General features: G+C 41.7%; 1 protein-coding gene across 8 annotated transcripts in view; it reads right to left on the minus strand.

The window, feature by feature from the left end:
- The window catches only part of LOC122541389 (ras/Rap GTPase-activating protein SynGAP-like), a 516506-nt gene that overhangs the window by 316615 nt on the left and 176886 nt on the right, over nt 1-23005 (minus strand). The window lies entirely within an intron of this gene.

A 23005-nucleotide genomic window follows, 5' to 3' on the forward strand; every position in this document is an offset into this window, starting at 1 on the left:
TGTGCCTTCTCTCTCTCCCCATATCCTCTCACACTCCCCCTCACTATTCTCTCTCTAACCCCTCTCCCTCTCACCACCCACTGTCCCTCTTGCCATTTCCTCTCACCTGCACCATTCCCATTTCTTCTTCTGCTTACTTTCCCATCTCCTCCTTCTTGTCCTCCGTTCCCTCCCCTTCTCCCTCTCATGAAGTCTCACAGCTCCTGACCTTTCCTCTGTTGCTGACTTCAGGAAATATACTTTTTTCCAGAGAATTTTTAGGAGGCAGATGTCATAAGCATAATTAAGCTGAATGCTGTTGGCACGTTTTAGTGAGATGGTAGGTAAACACATGAGGCAGATGTGAGTTGGGTATGTTGAAGACTCTTGTGCAATAGAAACACCACTTTCTGTGCAATTGACTTCTTGTGTACAAAAACAAAACTTGGCTTAAACTCCAACAGCACAGCATTCAGCCTGGATTTATGCTCAAGAATTTGGAGTGGCACTTGAACCTGCAACTTTCTATCCAGGAGGTGAGTGAGCAACTCGCTGATCTTCAGCCAACTCTGCTGGCTCTGCGTACATGCTCAGTGTTGACCTTGGCTCAGCCTCCTCAACACCTGGTTTAGCTGTGGTGCTTGGCTGTCCTCCAGATATTTCTGAATCAAGAGTTTCTCATCTCTGCATCTTCTCCAGCTGAACAGCTTACACTCTAACTTAATAGCATCCATGACAGTAGCATGCTTACCTGGCACACTGCACTCATGGCTATTCTGCTTCTGCTCTCAGTTAAGAAAGCAGTTGATTAGATTCCCTACAGTGTGGAAACAGGCCCTTCGGCCCAACAAGTCCACACCAACCCTCCGAAGAGTAACCCACCCAGACCCATTCCCCATATTTACCCCTGATTAATGCACATAATTTAGCATGGCCAATTCACCTAACCTGCACATCCTTGGACTGTGGGAGGAAACTGGAGCATCTGGAGGAAACCCATGCAGACATGGGGAGAATGTGCAAACTCCACACAGACAGTTTCCCGAGGCTGGAATTGAACCCAGGTCCCTGGTGCTGTGAGGCAGCAATGCTAACCACGGGTAACTGTACTGCCCTTAAGGTGCTAGCATATTGCTCTATAACACTACACTCAGCATAGAAGTCTCATCAGTCACATCCATGTACTATATGCTCTATTCTAAGCTCCCCTATATGGAAAGTACATAGCAAGTCAAAGGGAATGCTTCACTTCTGTCTGCTTTTGTACAGTTTATGTGTGCCTTAGAGTCAGCTCCTGAACATATATATTACACAGCAGATGAAAGGAGAGCTTCATTGCTGATTGCTTTTTATGGTTTGTGTATATCTTAGTGTCAGCTACTGTATATACACAATATACAGTGGGAGAAAGGAACTTCTTCACTCATCTGCCAATGTACAGTTCATGTGTATCTTAGTGTCAGCCTCTACTTGTACAGTGGATGAAAAGGAATGCTTCATTGCTATCTTCACTACAAATGGCTAATTTTGTTTCATTAGCAGCCCTTGTACATGCAAGTATGTAGTGGGTAGAAGGAAATAATTCCCTCCTGTCAGTGACCCTTTGTGACTTTATAGTAGCTTGTGTAAATGTAAAGTATCCAGTGGGTAAAAGGCATTAATTCCCTCCCGGTATGTGTCTCAGTTATGTTCATGTGCATGTACAAAACACAATGGGCCATACATACATTATCATCTACTTTTCATTACTGTCTTCATGGATCAATACACCCACCACATGGAGTGATTGAGGTGGAGTAATGTGGATACATGCAAATTAGTTAAACATAGGAAGACCATGTGGGACATGATAGCCTGAGTGGTCTGTTTCAGTGCTGTGAAATACACTGTAACCTATGGTGACCAGGATCATAAGACCATATGATGTAGGAGCAGAAGTAGGTCATTCACCCCATCGAGTCTGCTTTGCCATTTCACAAGATCATGATCACTTTAATATATTAATGATCTGGATGAAGGGACAGGGGGAATTCTGGCGAAGTTCGCCGATGATACAAAGTTAGGCCGACAGGCAGGTAGTACTGAGGAGATGGGGAGGCTACAGAAAGATTTAGACAGTTCAGGAGAGTGAGTCCAGGAAATGGCTGATGAAATTCAACATGATCAAGTGTGAGGTCTTTCATTTTGGAAAACAAGAATACAGGCATGGACTATTTTCTAACCGGTGAGAAAATTCCTAAAGCCAAAGTACAAAGGGATCTGGGAGCGCTAGTCCAGGATTCTCTAATGGTTGATTTGCAGGTTGAGTCCGTGATTAAGAAATCAAATGTAATGTTGTCATTTATCTCAAGAGAGTTGGAATATAAAAACAGCTCTCGTTAGCCCCCATTTAGAATAGTGTGTCCACTTTTGGGTCCCACACCTCAGGAAGGACATACAGGCACTGGAGCATGTCCAGCTGAGATTCACACAGATGATCCCTGGAATGCTAGGCCTAATATATGATGATCGGCTGAGGATCCTGGGATTGTATTCATTATAGTTTAGAAAGTTGAGGAGAGATCTAATAGAAACATACAAGATAATGCATGGCTTAGAAAGGGTGGACGCTGAGAAGTTGTTTCCATTAGGCGGGGAGACGAGGACCCATTGGCACAGCCTTAAAGTTAGAGCAGGTCAATTTAGAACAGAAATGAGGAGACATTTCTTGAGGCAGAGAGTGGTAAGCCTGTGGGATTCATTGCCACGGAGCGCAATGGAGGCTGGGAAGTTGGGTGTCTTCAAGACAGAGATTGATAAATTCTTGATCTCGCAAGGAATTAAAGGCTATGGGGAGAGTGCGGGTAAGTGGAATTGAAACACCCATCAGCCACGATTAAATGGCAGAGTGGAGTCGATGGGCCAAATGGCCTTGCTTCCACTCCTATGTCTTATGGTCTTTGGTCTTATGATCCTCAACACTACTTTCATGTCTTTTTTACTGTAACCTTTGATTCCCTTTTTGATTAATTGTTAAAAATCTCCAAGATAGAAGTCTCAGACTAAGCAAGTCTGTGTGAATGCAACCTGTGTGAGGGAAATCACGTCAGATGGAAGACAGGCCCAACTTTCCTGCTGATTCAAAACTTCTTATTTGTCACAGTCATAAATTCCCTGCACATTTAGAGACAATGAATGAGGGTTATGAAGAAATCTATGAGAAACCCAGGAGTTGCTGACAAGGCCAGCACTTGAGAAGGTTGGTGGTGAGCTGCCCCTTTTTGAATGTAACAGTGAATGTCTTTCTCGGCCATTTCAGGTTCATCTAGGTTTTGGGCAAGTTGGGGATAGGTGACATGAAGGCTGTCCATGGAATTTTACAGGCTGTTGCACCTTGCAGACTCACTTGTAGGGCCCCATAAAATTCTGCTGCCATCTCCAGAACATTAATAAAGGTGTTGGATTCCAAATCCAGTGACAAAACTCTTTGGTGGAAAGTCAATCGTATTTAATGGAAAGTCAGTCGTGAATTACCTAGCTCCTGACTCCCCAAAGCCTGTCCACCATCTACAAGACACAAGTCTAGAATGTGATTGTATGCTCTCAACAGTCAATTGGCTCCCAACATGCACCAACAACTCCAAACCATTTGACACAGGACAAAGCAGTCCGCTTGATCAACACTCCATCCACCAGCTTCAACTTTCACTCTTTCTACCACTGATGCAATCTAGCTGTCCGTATCATCTAGAAAATGCACTGCAGCAGCTCCCTGATAGTGTCTTTCAAACTCACAAACTTTATTTATATCACTAAGAAAGTGAGGGACAGCAGCTGCATGGGAACCCAGCACATATAAATTCCTTTCCAAGTCACACACCATCTGACTTGAAATGAATCTCAGTTCCTTCACTGTCACTGGGTCCAAATGCTGTTTATGGGATGTGAATAAGAAGGGTGAGAGGAAATAGGGGTGTGTTGAGCATATAGATGCTAGGTTGAATGGCCTGTTTATGTGGTATAGATTCTATGTAATATTAGCCAAATGTTAAAACATCTTTATTACTTAGGCAATACAGGTGAAGACATAGGAAGTAAGAGATGACCACAGGGTCCCTTGAGCCTGCTCTACATTCAATAAGATCATGCCACAATGTCACCATTCGATGATTTCTTTCACAACCAAAACTTAATCTTGGAAGAGAACCTAAGAACCTAAGGTCCTGAGAAGTGATTCCATTTTCCACTTCTGCTCATACACTACAAAAGGAGAGATTCTCAATGTGGGGTGTGCTGCTCTACCCATTCAGAAAGGATGGCTCAGTGGGGAATTGAAAGACCGTTTGCTTAATCAAGAATTGCCCAGGAATGATAGTGCTGTGGTAATGCCACTGCGCTCATGTAGTAGAAATCTGGATAAATGGTTTGCAGATGTGGGTTAAATCCAAACACAGCAGTTGGTGGAATTGACAATACAATCTCGGTAATGACAAGTGTGCACAAGATTGTCATCAGACTATCTGGTTTACTGATTTCCTTCATGGAAGAAATTCCATCATCCTTGTCCCAGACTGGCTTCCACAGCCACAGTAGGGTGTGGTTGACTGCACTTGGAAACAGGGCATGAGCTGCTGTGTTGGAGGATTGTCAGCAGGGAGTTTGAAATAAGGGCGAACAGATGGTCTCTGCTTCTTGACTCAGGCTCCCCACACGCAGTCTTGAAGGTTGACATTAGCAGCTGTTCAGGAAACACCCGACCAGCCATTGGGAGGACGAAGACGGATGAGCAGAAAACTCAATATGATCCGTCATCCCCACCTCTCAGGTGATGCAGGACAGCAATTGTTCTTCTGCTCACTGTTTGTGTATGACTGAGTGCTCATGGATGTGGCAAAACCACGCCACTCTGTTTGCTTCCAAACATTTTAAGCTCCTTCCACCAGTAGCAGCAATGTGTATCATTTACAGGATGCCCTGCAGAAAATCATTAAGGATCTTCTGACACCACCACCCAAATCTACAAACTCCATTCACTGGAAAATTCTGGTCAGTAGGAGTGTGGGTACAACAGATCATCATTCAGCTCTGCATAGGACAGTGTCTCAGATTGGACAATCTAGTTATGTTCAATATATCATTTCAGTTGCATGACACTGTAATCTTTTGTTATAAATTCTGTGTCTTATGGCCCTGCTCCAGAACTATTTCATGAAGGAGCAGCACCCCGAAAGCTAGTGCTTCCAAATAAATCTGTGGGACTATAACCTGGTGTTGTGTGATTTTTAACTTTGGTTACCTACTAACCGCACTCTGGGATGACTGACACCACAGGTGCATCAGGTGTTCAATCTAGCTCACCGTTACCTTCTCCTCACAACATTAAAGGTCAGTTATGTTCACATTCCAAGAATAAATCAGAACATTCAAAATCCTTAAGGAGAGAGACTGTGCCCAGGGTTGCTGCTGAAAACTTGTTGAAACATCAGCTGTGAAACCATGTCCAATCCTCAGCATCAGACTCTCGCTCACCACTCTCTCTCTCCTCGTCCATGTGGTTTCTTGGCTATTTGAGCTGACCTACAGTTCTGAGCTCTTCTGCATTCCATGCGACCAGATATCAGGATATTCAGCACCTGAGCCTGTTCAATTGTTTAATTAGATCCCTCTGACCAAGTATCTCAACTTCATTACCCCATCTTTCTGTCATAACCTTTCATGTGCTTTCCAAAGTGTGGAATGTGCAGTCATACAGCATGGACATAGACCCTTTGGTCCAACCAGTCTATGCTAACCATAATCCCAAACAAAACTAGTCCCACCTGCCTGTGCTTGGCCCATATCCACCCAAACATTTCTTATTCATGTACTTACCTAAATGTCTTTAAAAACTGTAACTGCATCTAGATCCACCACTTCCTCTGGAAGTTCATTCCACATATGAACCAATCTCTGTAAAAAAATTGTCCCTCATGTCTTTTATAAATATTTGTCCTCTCACCCTAAAGATATGCCCCCAGTCTTAAAATCCTCCATCTTAGAGAAAAGACACTTGCCATTCACCTTATTCAGCCATCATTATTTTATAAACCTCTAAAAGGTCACGTCTCAATCTCCTTCACTCCAGTGAAAAAAAGCCCTAGCCTATCCAGCCTCTCCTTATAACTCAAATTCTCTATTCCTGGCAACATGCTGGCAAATCTCTTCTGAACCCTCTCCAACTTAATAATATCCTTCTTATAACAGGGAGACCAGAACTGGACACGATACTCCAGAAGAAACCTCACCAACATCCTGTACAACCTCAACATAACATCCCAACTGTTCTGCTCAAAGGTCTGAGCAATGAAGGCTAACCACCCTATCTATTTTCTATAGGTCCTCCAATAGCAACAGAGGCATGGAGGAGCAGATTGTGATGCAGATTTTGGAAAGCAGCAGAAGTAACAGGGTTGTTGTCATGGGTGACTTTAATTTCCCTCATATTGATTGGAACCTACCTAGTTCAAATAGTTTGAATGGAGCGGTTTTTGTCAGGTAGGGTTCCCGACATAATATGTACATGGGTCAACTAGAGGGGAGACCATATTGGATTTGGTACTTGGCAACAAACCAGGCCAGGTGTCAGATATCTCGGTGGAATAAAATTTTGATGAAAGTGATCACAACTCCATGAGAAGAATAGGAGCAGACAGTACGGGAAAGTATTTAAATAGGGGAGGGGGGATTATAGTGCTATTAACAGGAACTGGGGCAGCTAACTTGGGAACAGATGATCTCAGAGAAATTCATAACAGAAAAGTGGAGATGGTTTAGGAAGCACCTGCTGATAGTGCTGGACAGGTTTGCCCCACTGCGACAAGGAAGGGATGGTAGGGTGAAAGAACCTTGGGTGACAAGGGATGTGGAACATTTAATCAAGAGCAAGAAGGAAGCTTAATTAAGGTTGAGGAGGCAAGAATCAGACAGGGGTTTAGAGGGTTACAAGGTAGCCAGGAAGGAACTGAAGATTGGACTTAGGGGAGCTAGAAGGGGGCATGAAAAAAGCTTTAGTCGGTAGGATTAAGGAAAACCCTAAGGTTCTACACTTATATAAGCAATAAGAGGATATCCAGAGTGAGGGTAGGGCCCATCAGGGATATGGAGGGAACTTGCGCCTGGAATCGGAGGCAATAGGGGAGGTCCTTAATGAATACTTTGCTACAGTATTCACGACTGAGAGGGACCTTGATGTTTCTGAAGACAGCGTGAAACAGACTGATATGCTAGAATAGGTTGATGTTAAACAAGAGGATGTGCTGAAAATCCCCTGGGCCAGATGGGACACACCCTAGGTTACTACAGGAAGCTGGAGACAAGATTCCTGTGCCTTTAGTGATGATCTTTGCATCATCACTATCCACTGCAGTAGTGCCAGATGATTGGAGGGTGGCAAATGTTATTCCCTTGTTCAAGAAAGGGAATAGGGATAATCCTGGGAATTATAGTCTAGTCAGTCTTACATCAGTGGTGGGCAAAGTGTTGAATATGATTCTGAGAGATAGGATTTATGATTACTTGGAAAACGACAGTTTGATTAGAGATAGTCAGCATGGCTGTCATGCCTCACGGAGGGGGTTGGGGGGAGGTGGTCATGCCTCACAAACCTTACTGAATTCTTTGAGGATGTGACAAAACACATTGGTGAAGTAGAGCAGTGGATGCAGTGTTACATGGATTTAAGCAAGGTGTTTGATAAGGTTCCCCCTGGTGGGCTCATTCAGAAAGTAAGGAGACATGGGATACAGGGAAACCTGTCTGTCTGGATGCAGAACTGGCTGGCCCACAGAAGACAGAGGGTGGCGGAAGATGAAAAGTATTCATCTGGAGCTCAGTGACCAGTGGTGTTCTGCCGGGATTGGTTCTGGGACCTCTGCTCTTGTTGATTTTTATAAATGACTTGGGTGAGGAAGTGGAAGGGTGCGTTAGTAAGTTTGGTGATGACACAAAGGTTGGTGGAGTTGTGGATAGTGTGGAGGGTTGTTGTAGATTGCAACGGGACATTGACAGGATGCAGAACTGGGGAGATGTCAGAAGTAGGTTCTTTACTCAGAGAGTGGTGGGTGCATCGGATGCACTGTCAGCAGTGGTAGAAGAATCAGATACATTAGGGACATTTAAGCGACTCTTGGATAGGTACATGGAAGATGGTACAATGAAGGGTATGTAGGTTATCTAATCTTAAGAACTGGCTGGCCCACAGAAGACAGAGGGTGGCGGAAGATGAAAAGTATTCATCTGGAGCTCAGTGACCAGTGGTGTTCTGCCGGGATTGGTTCTGGGACCTCTGCTCTTGTTGATTTTTATAAATGACTTGGGTGAGGAAGTGGAAGGGTGCGTTAGTAAGTTTGGTGATGACACAAAGGTTGGTGGAGTTGTGGATAGTGTGGAGGGTTGTTGTAGATGCAGAACTGGGGAGATGTCAGAGGTAGGTTCTTTACTCAGAGAGTGGTGGGTGCATCTGATGCACTGTCAGCAGTGGTAGTAGAATCAGATACATTAGGGACATTTAAGCGACTCTTGGATTGGTACATGGAAGATGGTACAATGAAGGGTATGTAGGTTAGTCTAATCTTAGAACAGGATAAAAGGCTGTCACAACAGTGATGGCTGAAGGGCCTGTACTGTGCTGTACTGTTCCATGTTCTATATGTTCTATATGTGATGCAAACTTTAAAGAATTATGAACATGAATCCCTAGGTCTCTCTGTTCCACAACACTATGCAGGGCCTTTTAATTGTATAATTATTGCTTTTGTTTGTTTTACCAAAATTCAATTCCTCACATTTATCCAAATTAAACTTAATTTGCCACTCTTCAATCAATGACCCAATTGATCAAGATCTCTTTGTAATCTTAGATAACCTTCACTGCTCAACAATCTTGGTGTCACCTGCAGTCTTACTAACCATGCCTCTCTCTACTCATCTAAATTATTTATATAAATTACACACAAAGTGAATCCAACACCGATCCCTGTGGAACAATGCTGATCACAGGCCTCCAGTTTTAAAAAACAACCATCCACCATCACTTGCTGTCTCCTGCCATTGAGCCAATTTTGCAAGCTTTTCCTGAATCCCAGGTGATCTAACTTTACTAATTAGTCTATTATATGGAATCTTGTTAAAAGCTTTATAAAGATCAAAAAAACAATGTGTACCACTCTGCCCTCATCAATCTTCTCGGTTACTTCCTCAAAAATGCAATCAGGTTTGAGACACAGGATTTCTTTCACAAAAAACCATGCTGATTATCGCTAATCATTCTTACCTCTCAAAGTGCATATGAATCCTATTCTCAAGAATCATTTTCAACAACTTATCCACCACCAAAATCAGATTCACAGGTTGATAGTTCCCAGGCTTCCCCTTACATCCCTTCTTAAACAAAAGCACAACGTGAGCCATTTTCCAGTCATTCGGCACCTCACCTGCATTCATAGGTGATACAAATATTTCTGCAAGGAGCCCTGCAATTTTCTCCCGAACTTCCCAGAAAATCCTACGATATACTAGATCAGGTCCCGGAAATTCGTCCACCTTTATAATTTCTAAGACCACCAGCACTTCCTCTTCTTTAACGTGAATTGTTTCAAAACACCAGTATGTAATTCCCTGAGTTCTCTAGCCTCCAATTCTTTCTCCGCTGTAAAAACTTGCATGAAATATTTATTTAATATCTCTCACATCTCCTCAAGAGTCAACGCAAGGACGATCTCATTGACCTTCAAGGGGCCCCTACTCTGTCTCTAGTTGTTCTCTTAGTCTTAATGTACTAGCACAATCTCTTTGGATTATCCTTAACCTTATTGCTAAGGCTACCTCATATCCTATTGTTGCTTTCCTGATCCCTCTCGAGAATGTTTCTACTCTTTATACTGTTCAAGACATTCATTTGAATCCAATTGTTTATATCTAAACAAGACTTGTTTTTATTCTTGACTAGAACCTCAATATCTTTATTCATCCATTGTTCTCTAATCCCATGAGCCTTACCTTTTGCTCTAACAGGAACACAATGACTCTGAACTCTTGTTATCACACTTTTGAAAATTTCCCATTTATCAGACGTCCTTTTACCTGTGAACAGTCTATTCCAATCAATTTTTGAAAGTTCTCGTATCACACCTTTGAATTTGCCTTACTCCAGTTAAGAATTTTAATTTTGATGAAAGGTTTATCTTATTACATCACTATTTTAAATCAGGTAGAGTTATGATCACGAGACCCAAGTGTTCCCCTATTATCATTTCAGTCACTTGCCATGTCTTATTACCCAACAAGGTCAAGTTTTGCGCCTTCTCCGGTTGGAACATTTACATATTGAGAAAGAAAATTTTTCGGACATATTTAACAAATTCTTCACCATCCAAACATTTAGCACGATGGTAGTCCCAGTTAATATTTGGAAAATTTAAATAATCTACTATTACAACCTTATTATTCTGAAACATACAGAGTCATAAAGAGGTACAGCCTACACAGCACGGAAATAGACCCGTCGGTCCAACTCGTCCATGCTGACCAAATATCCTACATTAATGTAGTCCCATTTGCCAGCACTTGACCCATATCCCTCTAAACCCTTCCTATTCAGACACCCATCCGGATGCCTTTTAAATACTGTAATTGTACCAGCTTCCACCACTTCCTCTGTCAGCTCACTCCATACACGCACTATCCTCTGCATGAAAAAGCTACACCTCAGATCCCTTTTAAGTCTTTCCCCTCTCACCCTAAACCTATGCCTTCTAGTTCTGGATTCCCCCAACCAATGGAAAATATCTGAGATCTCTCTACCTATTTGTTCCTGAATTTCCTTTTGACTATTGGGAGATCCATAGTACAAGTTCATCAAGGTGATGATTCCCTATTATTTCTAAATTCAACCCATATATTTTCACTGGACGATTTTTCAGAAATATCTTCTCTTGTCACAGCAGAAATATTTCCCTCAGTCAAAAACACCACTCCTCCTCAACTCTTGCCTCTTTTTCTATGCTTCCTGTAGCATTTGAAATCCAGAACAAATAAAAATATTAGCTATCAGTACCTAATGAACGTTAACACGTGAACATGAATGAAAATGCTTTGCAGATCAATATTTCCCAATCTCTCACCACTTAAGAAATTCTTTACATGTCTGTTTTCCCTACCAAAGTGATTAACTTCACAGTTTGCCACAACATAGGAGCCCTGCCCTATATGTCACACTTTTGTCCCCTCGTTTAGTCTGTCACTTGCAATTTGGTGTCAGACCCAATTTGATCTAGCTTCATGGAAAATGACCGAGCTCCTGCATGACAGTTTCACTCCCTATTTCAGCAGGATCAGTGCCTGCAGTGACAGAACTCAGTGCTGGAGACTCAACTGACCTCTCTCTCTGTCTCTTTCTGGGTTCCTTCTCCACTTATTTGCTCATTCATTGTCCTCCCATTCCTCATCATCAGATAAATACCTAGCTGCATCTTGTTTTTAAGTCAAGTTCAATGGGCTCAAAATATTAATTTTGTTTTCTGTTCAAAAATGCTGCCAGGCCTGTTCAGTTTCTCCAGCAATTTCTGATTTCATTGGTTTCAAGAGAATTTACTTCAATGCAACAGGCCTAACAGGGAAGGCAGATAAATTCAGGGCATGAGACTGTGATATCATAACACTTACAGAAATGTGGTTCAGAGATGGACAGGACTAGCAGCTTAATGTTCCAGGATACAAATGCTACAGGAAGGATAGAAAGGGGACAAGAGAGGAGGGGGACTGGTGTTTTTGATTGGGGATAGCATTACAGCTGTACTTAGGTACACCCAGGGAAGTTATTTGGGTGGAGCTGAGAAATAAGAAAGGGATGATCACCTTATTGGGATTGTATTATAGACCCCTAATAGTCAGTGGGAAATTGAGAAATAAATTTGTAAGTAGATTTCAGTTATCTGTAAGAATAATAGGGTGGTTATGGTAGGGGATTTTAACTTTCCAGACATAGACTGGGAGTGCCATAGTGTGAAGGGTTTAGAGGGAGAGGAATTTGTTAAGTGTGTACAGGAAAATTTTCTGATTCAGTATGTGGATGTACCTCATAGAGAAGGTGCAAAATATGAACTGATCTTGGGAAATAAGGCAGGGCAGGTGACTAAGGTGTCAGTGGGGGAGCACTTTGGGGCCAGTGACCATAATTCTATTAGTTTTAAAATACTGATGGAAAAGGATAGGCAGGATCTAAAAGTTGAAGTTCTAAATTGGAGGAAGTCTAATTTTGACAGTGTTAGGCAAGAGCTTTCGAAAGCTGATTGAGGGCAGATGTTCACAGGTAAAGGGATGGCTGGAAAATGGGAAGCCTTCAGAAATGAGATAACGAGAGTCCAGAGACAGTATATATCTGTTAGGGTGAAAGGCAAGGCTTATGGGTGTAGGTAAAAACAATGACTGCAGATGCTGGAAACCAGATTCTAGATTAGAGTGGTGCTGGAAAAGCACAGCAGTTCAGACAGCATCCAAGGAGCAGGAAAATCGATGTTTCGGGCAAAAGCCCTTCATCAGGAATATAATGAAGGGCTTTTGCCCGAAACGTCGATTTTCCTGCTTATGGGTCGAGGGAATGCTGGGTGACTAGAGAAATTGAGGTTTTGGTTATGGAAAACAAGGAAGCATATGTTAGGTATAGACAGGAGATATCGAGTGAATCCTTAGAAGAGTATAATGGCAGTAGGAGTATACTTAAGAGGAAAATCAGGAGGGCAAAAAGGGGATAAGAGATAGCTTTGGCAAATAGAGTTAAGGAGCATCCAAAGGGATTTTATAAATACATTAAGGACAAAAGGGCAACTAGGGACAGAACAGGGCCCCTCAAAGATCTGCAAGGAAGCCTATAGGTGGAGCTGCAGAACATGGGGCAGCTGCTAAATGTATATTTACATCAGTGTTTACTATGGAGGAGGACGTGGAAGATATAGAATCTGGGGAAATAGATAGTGAAGTCTTGAAAAATGTCCATACTTCAGAGGAGGAAGTGCTGGATGTCTTAAAACGCATAAAAGTGGATAAATCCCCAGGATCTGATCAGGTGTACCCTAGAATTCTGTAGAAGCTACAGAAGTGATTGCTGGGCCTCTTGCTGAGATATTTGTATCATCAATAGTCACAGGTGAGGTGCCAGAAGACTGGAGTTTGGCTAACGTGGTACCACTATTTAAGAAAGGTGATAAGGACAAGCCAGGGAACTATAAACCAGTGAGCCTGACATCAGTGGTGGGCAAGTTGTTGGAGGGAATCCTGAGGGACAGGATTTACATGTATTTGGAAAGGCAAAGACTGAGTAAGGATAGTCAACATAGCTTTGCGCTTGGGAAATCTTGTCTCACGAACTTGATTGAATTTTTTGAAGAAGCAACAAAGTGGATTGATGAGGCCAGAGCAGCAAACGTGATCTATATAGACTTCAGTAAGGTGTTCCACGAGGTTACTCATGGGAGACTGGTTAGCAAGGTTAGGTCAAATGGAATACAGGGAGAACCGGCCATTTGGATACAAAGGTTGGTGGTGGAGGGTTGCTTTTCAGACTGGAGGCCTGTGACCAGTGGTGTGCCAGAAGGATCGGTGCTGTGTCCGCTGCTTTTTGTCATTTATATAAATGATTTCAATGTGAACAAAGGAAGTACAGCTAGTAAGTTTGCAGATGACATCAAAATTGGAGGTGTGGTGGAGAGTGAAGAAGGTTACCTCAGATTACAACAGGATCTTGATAAGATGAGCCAATGGGCTGAATGGCAGATGGAGTTTAATTTAGTTTAATTTTGGAAAAGCAAATCAAAGTAGAACTTGTACACTTAATGGTAATTGTACACTGGGAAGCTTTGCTGAACAGAGAGACCTTGGAGTGCAGGTTCATAGTCCCTTGAAAGTAGAATTACAAGTAGATAGGGTAGTGAAGAAGGCATTTCCTTTATTGGTCAGAGAATTGAGTACAGGAGTTGGGAGGTCATGTTGTGCTGTACAGGACATTGCTTAGGCCACGTTTAGAATACTGCATGCAGTTCTGGTCTCCTTCCTATTGGAAGGATGTTGTGAAACCTGAAAGGGTTCAGAAAAGATTTACAAGGATGTTGCCAGGGATTTGAGCTGTAGGGAGAGCCTGAATAGGCTGGGGCTGTTTTACCTGGAGTGTCAGAGGCTGAGGGGCGACCTTGTAGAGGTTTATAAATTCAAGGGGCATGGATAAGATAATTAAACAAAGTATTTTCCCTGGGGTGGAGGAGTCCAGAACTAGAGGGCATAGGTTTAGGGTGAGAGGGGAAAGCTATAAAAGGGACCTAAGGAGTAGTGTTTTCACACAGAGGGTGGTGCGTGTATGGAATGAGCTGCCAGAGGAAATGGTGGAGGCTGGCACAATTAGAGCATTTAAAAGGCATCTGGATGAATATATGAAAGGAAGAGTTTCGAGGGATATTGGCCAAGTGCTAGCAAATGGGACTAGATTAGGTTGGGATATCTGGTCGGCATGGACGAGTTGGACGAAGGTTCTGTTTCCATGTTGTACATCTCTATGACTCAATGACTAATTTCATATTAGGTTTCAGCATGATGTGGTTAATTCTGAAACAAATTTAAATAACAAAGCAAATTGCAGAAATTAGCTGAAAAGATATGATGTTTGGAAATAACTCACCAATCCTAATGAACACATATTCCATTTAGGAAGTGACATAGTCACTGTTAACTACTCACAGTTAACTTATAGAATCATATAGTGCAGAGGAAAGCTTCAGCCCATCATGTTTATACCACCAAAAAAAGCTAAGAACAGTATTAGATTACAACATGAAAACTTACAATGGTGCTAAAAAGTATTGTTAACTTCATGATTGGAAGGGCTTTAGACTTAAGAAATTAATAAAGAGGGAGAAATTAGGTTATTTATGAGAGTAAAACAGCAATGTTTTTCATTATTAACTAATTCATATTATTATTTTTATCTAAATGGTAATAGATTGGGAAAGGGGGAGGTCATGTACACTTGTCACAGAAAGTAAGCAGATGCAGTCTTAAATATCCATCCATCTTGACCATCCATATCCCTCTGGAGTAGAACATTTCAAAGGTTAACAATCCTTTGAGTGAAGAACCTTCTCCTCATCTCAGTCCTGAATGATCAGTCTCTTAATCTGAAATTGTGCCCTCTTGTTCTAGATTCCCTGGCCGAGAGGAAACAACCTCGAAGTCTCCTCCCTGTCAAGCTATTTCGGAACATTGTATGTCTCAAACAGATCACCCTGTCATTCTTCTATAGCCAAGAGGGCATCAGTGGAGCGAGGGAAGGGGCTGTGTCCTACTAATGCAGAATCAGAGAAACTCTCTGACCAAGAGACAGAACGGGGGAGGGGTGTTGGGACAGGGTGTTTGTCTCAGGAGCAAAGGTGAACCAGATAAAAGGTGAACCAGATAAAAGATGAACCAGATAAAAGGTAAACCCACAGACTGAATTCATCCTTATTCATTTCAGTTAAGAAAAGCACTGAAGTGTGGATTTAGTGATGCTGTATAGGGGAGAACAAACAGCAAAACAGAACAAGATAAATTGCATATTTTTCTTGGCTTAATTTGAGTCGGGCCTTAATTTCCATGTAACGCACCAATTAAAACGTTTGCTTTGCTTGCTGATCCTAATTCTTAGTTCAGAATCAGTGGCGTCTCCTCTCCTGACCGTTTACAATAGTACAGGATGGTTGCCGTGTGTTAGCTGGGAATCAGTAGGCACGCTGGGAGAAACGCTTTATCATTAGTTGTCTGACAACCCGTTATTATCAGGGCACTTAAAACCCACAGTTTTGATCCAGTCTGTCCTGAAAGGATGATGTAGCATATTGTTACTCCCAATCTTAAACACAGCCTGTCCCAGTTTCATTTGACTGTATTTCTTTCTCTTCCCCGTCACCCGCTGCAAGGACGATGGGATGCAGTCACACGCTTAGTCGTGACAAGTGACTAGAGGCGGTCGGTTTGCAAAGAAACCACCGATATGTTTGCTGGTTCCCGGTGGAATGCGCGAGAGGAAGGGAAGGCACCATTCCTGCTGTGAACATTTTATCCATTCCAATACCAGCCTTAGATTGGTGGGTAAATCGAAGATTTTTCACATCAAGTCTCAATCCAGAGACGTCAGCCCATAACCTAATCGACAGCACGACTGGGAGTGCAGCAGTTAATGGGATATTGTTTTTATTAATGAAACGTTAAATTAAAGCGCCATCTGACCTCTTGAGATGGATACAAGTGATGCCATGGCATGACTTGTCGAACAACAAGGGAGTTTTAGATTAGATTAGATTAGATTACTTACAGTGTGGAAACAGGCCCTTCGGCCCAACAAGTCCACACCGACCCGCCGAAGCGTAACCCACCCCGACCCATTCCCCTATATTTACCCCTTCACCTAACACTACGGGCAATTTAGCATGGCCAATTCACCTAACCTGCACATTTTTGGGCTGTGGGAGGAAACCGGAGCATCCGGAGGAAACCCACGCAGACACGGGGAGAATGTGCAAACTCCACACAGAGGCAGGAATTGAACCCGGGTCTCTGGCGCTGTGAGGCAGCAGTGCTAACCACTGTGCCACTGTACCACCATGCCGCCCACTGTTCACATGGAAATATTTATCACAGCAGCAAATTCATTCCAATGCTGTTTGCCACTTCATTTGCTACCTTACAACAGTAACTAACAACAAAGTTCCATCATTGGGCATAAAGAAATTTGAGACATCTTGAGGTTGTGAAAGGCACTAAATCAGTGCAAGACTTCCTTTTGCTAAATCCATGGAGCTAATAATTGACAAAGGATGCAAAAGTGATCAGAAAAAAGAAGTTTTGAACAGTGAATGGTTAGGGTCTAGAAGCCTGAAAGTATAGTGGTGTCCGTTTCGATCAAGGCATTCAAGTGGGAGTTAGATTGCTTTCTGGAAATGAAGAATATGCATGGTTATGGCAAAAAGGAAGAAGAATGACATGGAGTGAATTGCTTGCTTGGAGAGCTGATGTAGACTCGAAGCTGAGTGGTCTCCTTTGCACCATAACAATTCTGTGATAATGGTGCTCTGAAGAGGGGGTCACTGGACCCAAAATATTGACTCTGCTTTCTCTCCATAGTTGCCGCGATGCCTGCTGAGTTTCTCCAGCAATTTGTGTTTTTATCCGTGGCAGTGGTCCTAAGATAAGGAGTCCCATTGTGGAGGTAGGTGGTGATGGTGGAGGCGGGAGGTGGGGGAGGAGGGTTATGGGAAGACGCAGGAATATCCTCATCTCCCTTTTCAGATATCCATTATCTGATGAATTTGCAAATGATATTATTATCCCAATATTTAATGCCGTCATATCAAATCAAATTACTTTTAGGCCACTATTATGATATAACTGTTTCACAGAGTTTTTCAGATTGAGATTTTGACACACGAGTGGAAAATGAGACTGGGAGAATGATAATGGCGAGCAGATACATAATGTGATGGAGTGAGAAACTGGATATGTGGATAGTGTGTTTAGCTAGATTTGTGATAAAGATGGATATTTGATATGGAAGGCTTATTCTGAGACAGCAGTAGGTCCCACATGACTGATTTCTGTGATTAAATCTCACTCTCATGCATGAAAACTTCCAACTTATTGCCCATCAGGTATTCACTGCTTTACCAGCACATCTAATACAACAGGAGCTAAAATTACTGACCATTCATTAAAACTTGAATGCCTGCTTCAATTTGACAGTTTTAGTGTGGAGCCAATATTTATTGTCTCCATTCAATTATCTCTGAGTGGTGAGTATTGATGCAATAGTAAACAGAGAGCTTTAATCTGTATTTAACACAGACTGGTGAAAAAGTCTGTCACCACAACATAGTCCATCCAAACAACAGTCCATCCATCATCACAATGTAATACCCACCATTACAACATGCTATGCATTATTGTAACTCACAGTCCATCATTACAACACACAGCCTGTCACCTCAATTCGACCCATCATCACAACACAGTCTGTCACTACAGTTAACAAACTATATGATACCACAACACACAGCCTATCATTACAAGACACAGTCTATCATCACAACATTGACAGTGCTTTGAGATGAAGATGGACTGTGTTGTGATGGATTGTGCATTGTGGTGATGGACTGTTTGTTGTAATGATTAACATTACAACATAACAACAACTAGTCCATCATCACACTACACAATCCATCAACAAAAAATGAAGTCTGTGATCTAAAAACACAGTACATCATCACAACAGACTGTCAATCATTACAACAAACAGTCCATCACCACCACACAACACAGTCCATTGCCGACAGCACACAGACCACCACCACAAAATACAAACATGACCACAAGACATAGTGCATCACTATAACACACTTCCAACACCACAATGCACATACTATCATCACAAAACCTGTAAACACCACAATACCATTACAACATTCAGTCCATGACCAAAGCAACAGTGTGAGGTCACTACATACAGAATGTCATCACAATGCATAATCCAATTTCACAATACATTACATTTTCAAAACACAGTCAAATCATCAGAAAGAGAATCCAGATTGACAACAATCAAAGCTCATAACATGTACATCATCTTGATAACACACAATTATCACAACAGAGGCCAACATCACAACATGGATAAGCATCTCAATTCACAGTCAATCATCAACTCACACATTCTATTTTCACAACATACATTCCGTTATCACAAAACACACTTCATCACCCCAACACACTGTTCATTAGCAATACACACTTTCCATCATTACAACACACAGGTGAACACTACAACACAGCGTTGATCATAACAACACACGTTTCACTATCACAGCACAAAGTCCTTCACCATAAGGTACAGTCTCTTGCCACATGGCGCAGTCTATTAGTACAACACACAGTCCAACAGTGGAACATGCCCGCCATCAAGACAATCCAAGGCTATTATCATAATACTCTACATCAACATAACACAACCATGAGACATAGTGCATTATTATAACACACAGTCTATTATTTTAACACAGTTCATCACCACACCTCACAGTTCATCATGTGAACACAAAATCCATCATCAAAAATACAGCCTATCAACACAATAAATTCAAACATGACAACACACAGGATATGGCCACAACACAGTTCACCACAACACATAATCCATCATCACACACAATCTATCAACACAAAACCCAGTAAATTATCAAAACACATAGTCCATCACATCACACATTCCACCATCACAAACAGTTCATCACCACAACATGATTTATTCTTATAACACACGGTTCATTGCTATAACACAGGTCCATTGCCACAGCACATGGTTGAAAAAAAGGTATCTGCTCATTTTTCTGTGTGAAATGGAAAAAGAATCGTTCTAAAAAAAAATCAAGCATTGTTGTGAATGGTTGAATTTTTAAAATGCAAGTAACTTGTAACTCATTGCAAGTACTGTTAACACAGCTCTGTCCAGTAGTGGAAACCGAGTTACAGATGAGCTGGACCTAATGGTTGGGTACAAGTGGAGATTCAGCCAGAGACAAGTAGTTGATTGATAACTAGTCACTAGAATGGTCTTCTTTCTGCCAATAACATGTGGTTGACTCCCATGTAGCTGAACAGCTTGGGATTGAGAATGAGTTAGGGAGAAGCCATCAGATCTCTGCAAGCTCAGCAACTGTCTCTCTTCTTGACAGAAAAAAAAGTAAGCTTGAAAAAAAACAATTTATTTTTCCTTCAGCATTTGACCTGAGCTGCAAATTTTAGTTAACGTATCAGAGACCTTTATAGATATGAAGCAGCCCCCCTGTGCCTGCTGGAAATAAATGAAACTATCCAAGGATGTTCTGATCAGCACAAGAATCATTTCAGCGATTCCTGTAAACAAGGACTTCTAAACTGTTTTCCTATTTTTACCCATCACCCATATTAATTTTCTCTGTCTGTGTTTATCTATTTGTGTGTAAAAGGAGTTTATAAGGGGGTTAGTGTTTTAACCAGCAGTCATAAATTCAAAACTCGTAATTGTTTATATGTAGTTAGGAATATATTTACTGTAATAAATATAAATTATCCTTGCATATAGAAACATGGTCTGTGCTTTCTGTCCATCTGGGTCTGGTAATTTGGAGCATTCTGCATACATTTTGAAGTTCATAAATTTGGGGATAACTCCAAGAATAACAGGGCCTGATTTTCAGCATGCTATCACATTGGAAGCATTACAAAGTTTGGTGACTCATTCAGGACAGATAAATTTGAAACAGAGGCAGGGAGAATTTGTGCTGTATTAGCAAATATGTTTGGAGGAAAACACCAGACTCAATACTGTATTCAAGACATAGCACAGGAAACACAAAAGATTTCATGTAAGTGGCAGGATTGTCTCTGGCAGTCTTAACAGGATTTTCAAAGACCAGCTTGATTGACTTGGCAGGTAAACTGTGTAACACAGCTGTGAAGGTAGATATGATTAAGGCACTGGCACAACACTTGCGTTCAGATGAAGCACAAGCAAGACCAGATACTATACACATTTGGCATTCAGTTACAGTTAAGGCTGCGTGAACATGAGGAGAGAATAAGGAATCTAGAGATGACGGAAAAAGACACAAAAAGAGCAGAGAAAGAACGGGAAAGGGAAATAATAATGGAAATGTAAAGAATGGAAAGGACAAAACTAAAGTTATAATTGCAAAGGGAAAGGGAAGTGAGAGAAGGTAGAATCAAATATGAAGCTGTCAAGAGATGTTATTCTCTTAAAGGAATGTAGTAATCCACTAATTTTCATAATAACAACTCATGTTAAGGACCAAAGTTTGGCAAATGGTAGACAGACAGTTATAACAGCTGCTGAACTCTAAAACTAAACCCTGCTTTCTGTGGTTGTCAAATTTGAAGGGGATAGAAAGTGGGAGTGTGAAAAGAAGGCAAGTAGCCAGGGTAACGAATGAATAGTTGGGAATGCCCTCAATCATAAGGAAAAGTACTGAGGATGAAAGTTTGAAGCTGAGTTTTTCTATTGTAACGAGATGGGACACGTTGGCTCAGAATGCTGGAGGTCGATAGGGAAACCCATTGGATTTGTTGGAGCTTGAAAGAATGAGTACGAAAAGGAAATTCAGAAGGAAAAGGCCTCCGATTGTACTGTAGCTGTAACTACTACTAACAGACTTGACATGGACACTATTGATATATTCTCTCTCACGAGCTGCCTGAGGAAGGAACGAGGGCTCTGAAAGTTTGTGGTTTCAAACAAACCTGTTGGACTATAACCTGGTGTCATGTGATTTTTCATGTTGAGAGTGAAGAAATAACACAGAGGGTAGATCAGAGATATAAAAGGCTTTGGTCTAAAGGTAAGATAACTGCTTCATCTTCAAAGAAGGCATAAACGCACCTAAACATAATCAGGGATACATGGGCCACCCAAATTCTCTTGCTGGAGAAAGATTCAATTTTCCCTCCACAGGGTTGAAAGACAAAGTGTTGGTAAATGGAATAGGTTATGGATGTAGGTTTGCTCGCTGAGCTGTTTCGTCACCCTACTAGGTAACATCTTCAGTGGGCCTCCGGGTGAAGCACTGCTGATAATTCCTGCTTTCTATTTTATATGTTTGGGTTTCTTTGGGTTGGCGATGTCATCTCCTGTGGTGATGCCATTTCCTGTTCTTTTTCTCAGGGGGTGGTAGATGGGAGTCTAACTCGATGTGTTTGTTGATAGAGTTCCCATTGGAATGCCATGCTTCTAGGAATTCTTGTGTGTGTCTCTGTTTGGCTTGTCCTAGGATGGATGTTTTGTCCCAGTCAAAGTGGTGTCCTTCCTTATCTGTATGTAAGGATACTAGTGAGAGAGGGTCATGTCATTTTGTGGCATGAAATTCCTAGAAGCATGGCATTCCAATGGGAACTCTATCAACAAACATATCGAGTTAGACCCCATCTACCACCCCCTGAGAAAAAAGCACAGGAAATGACATCACCACAGGAAATGACATCACCAACCCACAGAAACCCAAACATATAAATAGAAAAGCAGGAATTATCAGCAGTGCTTCACCCAGAGGCCCACTGAAGATGTTACCTAGTAGAGTGACGAAACATCTAGAAACGAACCTTCCAGCTCAGCGAGCAAACCTACATCCCAGAACCTCAACCTGAGCTACAAATCTTCTCAAAACATACTAAGACCAATGGAATAGGTGGAGGGTGTGTCAAGGTTTTATTGTAAGACGTCAAGTTAGTGTGTGATTTGTTGTCTAGATTCGTGGTAGTTGGGGTAGTTTAAAAATTATTTTTGGATACTTCCGCAAAATGAATTATCAGTATTGGGTGTTTAAGGCTAAAGAGACAGAACCATTTCAATAACAGGGTCTGTGCATTTTCTCATACTTTGTTGTGACCAGAGTAATGGCTAAGCAAAGCCCATTATCAGAGTGCACACTAATACTGCAAGCAAATGCTCAGGTAGCTGAAATTCAATTTAAGAATGAGAATAATTCAAAAGAGGTGTTTGGAATGTCTTTGTTAATTCAGATTCAGGAAGGAGATCCAGAGGTAAATAAACTAGCAAAGACAGCTCACAGTGAAGATGAAAGAATTGTGGAGTATTATTATAGCGAAAGCAGAGTTCAATGAGGAAGTAGAGATCTCACAGATCTGTGAACAAAGAATGGATGTTTACTCATCTAATAGTGGCACCGCCCACATATTCTAAGGAGATATTGAGAGTAGCACATGAAATTCCTTTGGTAGAGCATATGGGAACTTGGAGAATGCAGACATCAATAAACAGGGAGACGGCCAGGACTTCATAAAGATGTGCAGTTCTTTTAGACATGTCATACATGTCAGATGGTAGGAAAACCTTACCATGTAACCAGACCAGACTTTTGAGACTCATACTATATTGTAAAGAAAAATTTAGTTGGGTGTTAGTAGATTGTGATGGGCTACTAATGAA

This window comes from Chiloscyllium plagiosum, chromosome 37 (assembly GCF_004010195.1).
Source record: "Chiloscyllium plagiosum isolate BGI_BamShark_2017 chromosome 37, ASM401019v2, whole genome shotgun sequence".
NCBI lineage: Eukaryota > Metazoa > Chordata > Chondrichthyes > Orectolobiformes > Hemiscylliidae > Chiloscyllium > Chiloscyllium plagiosum.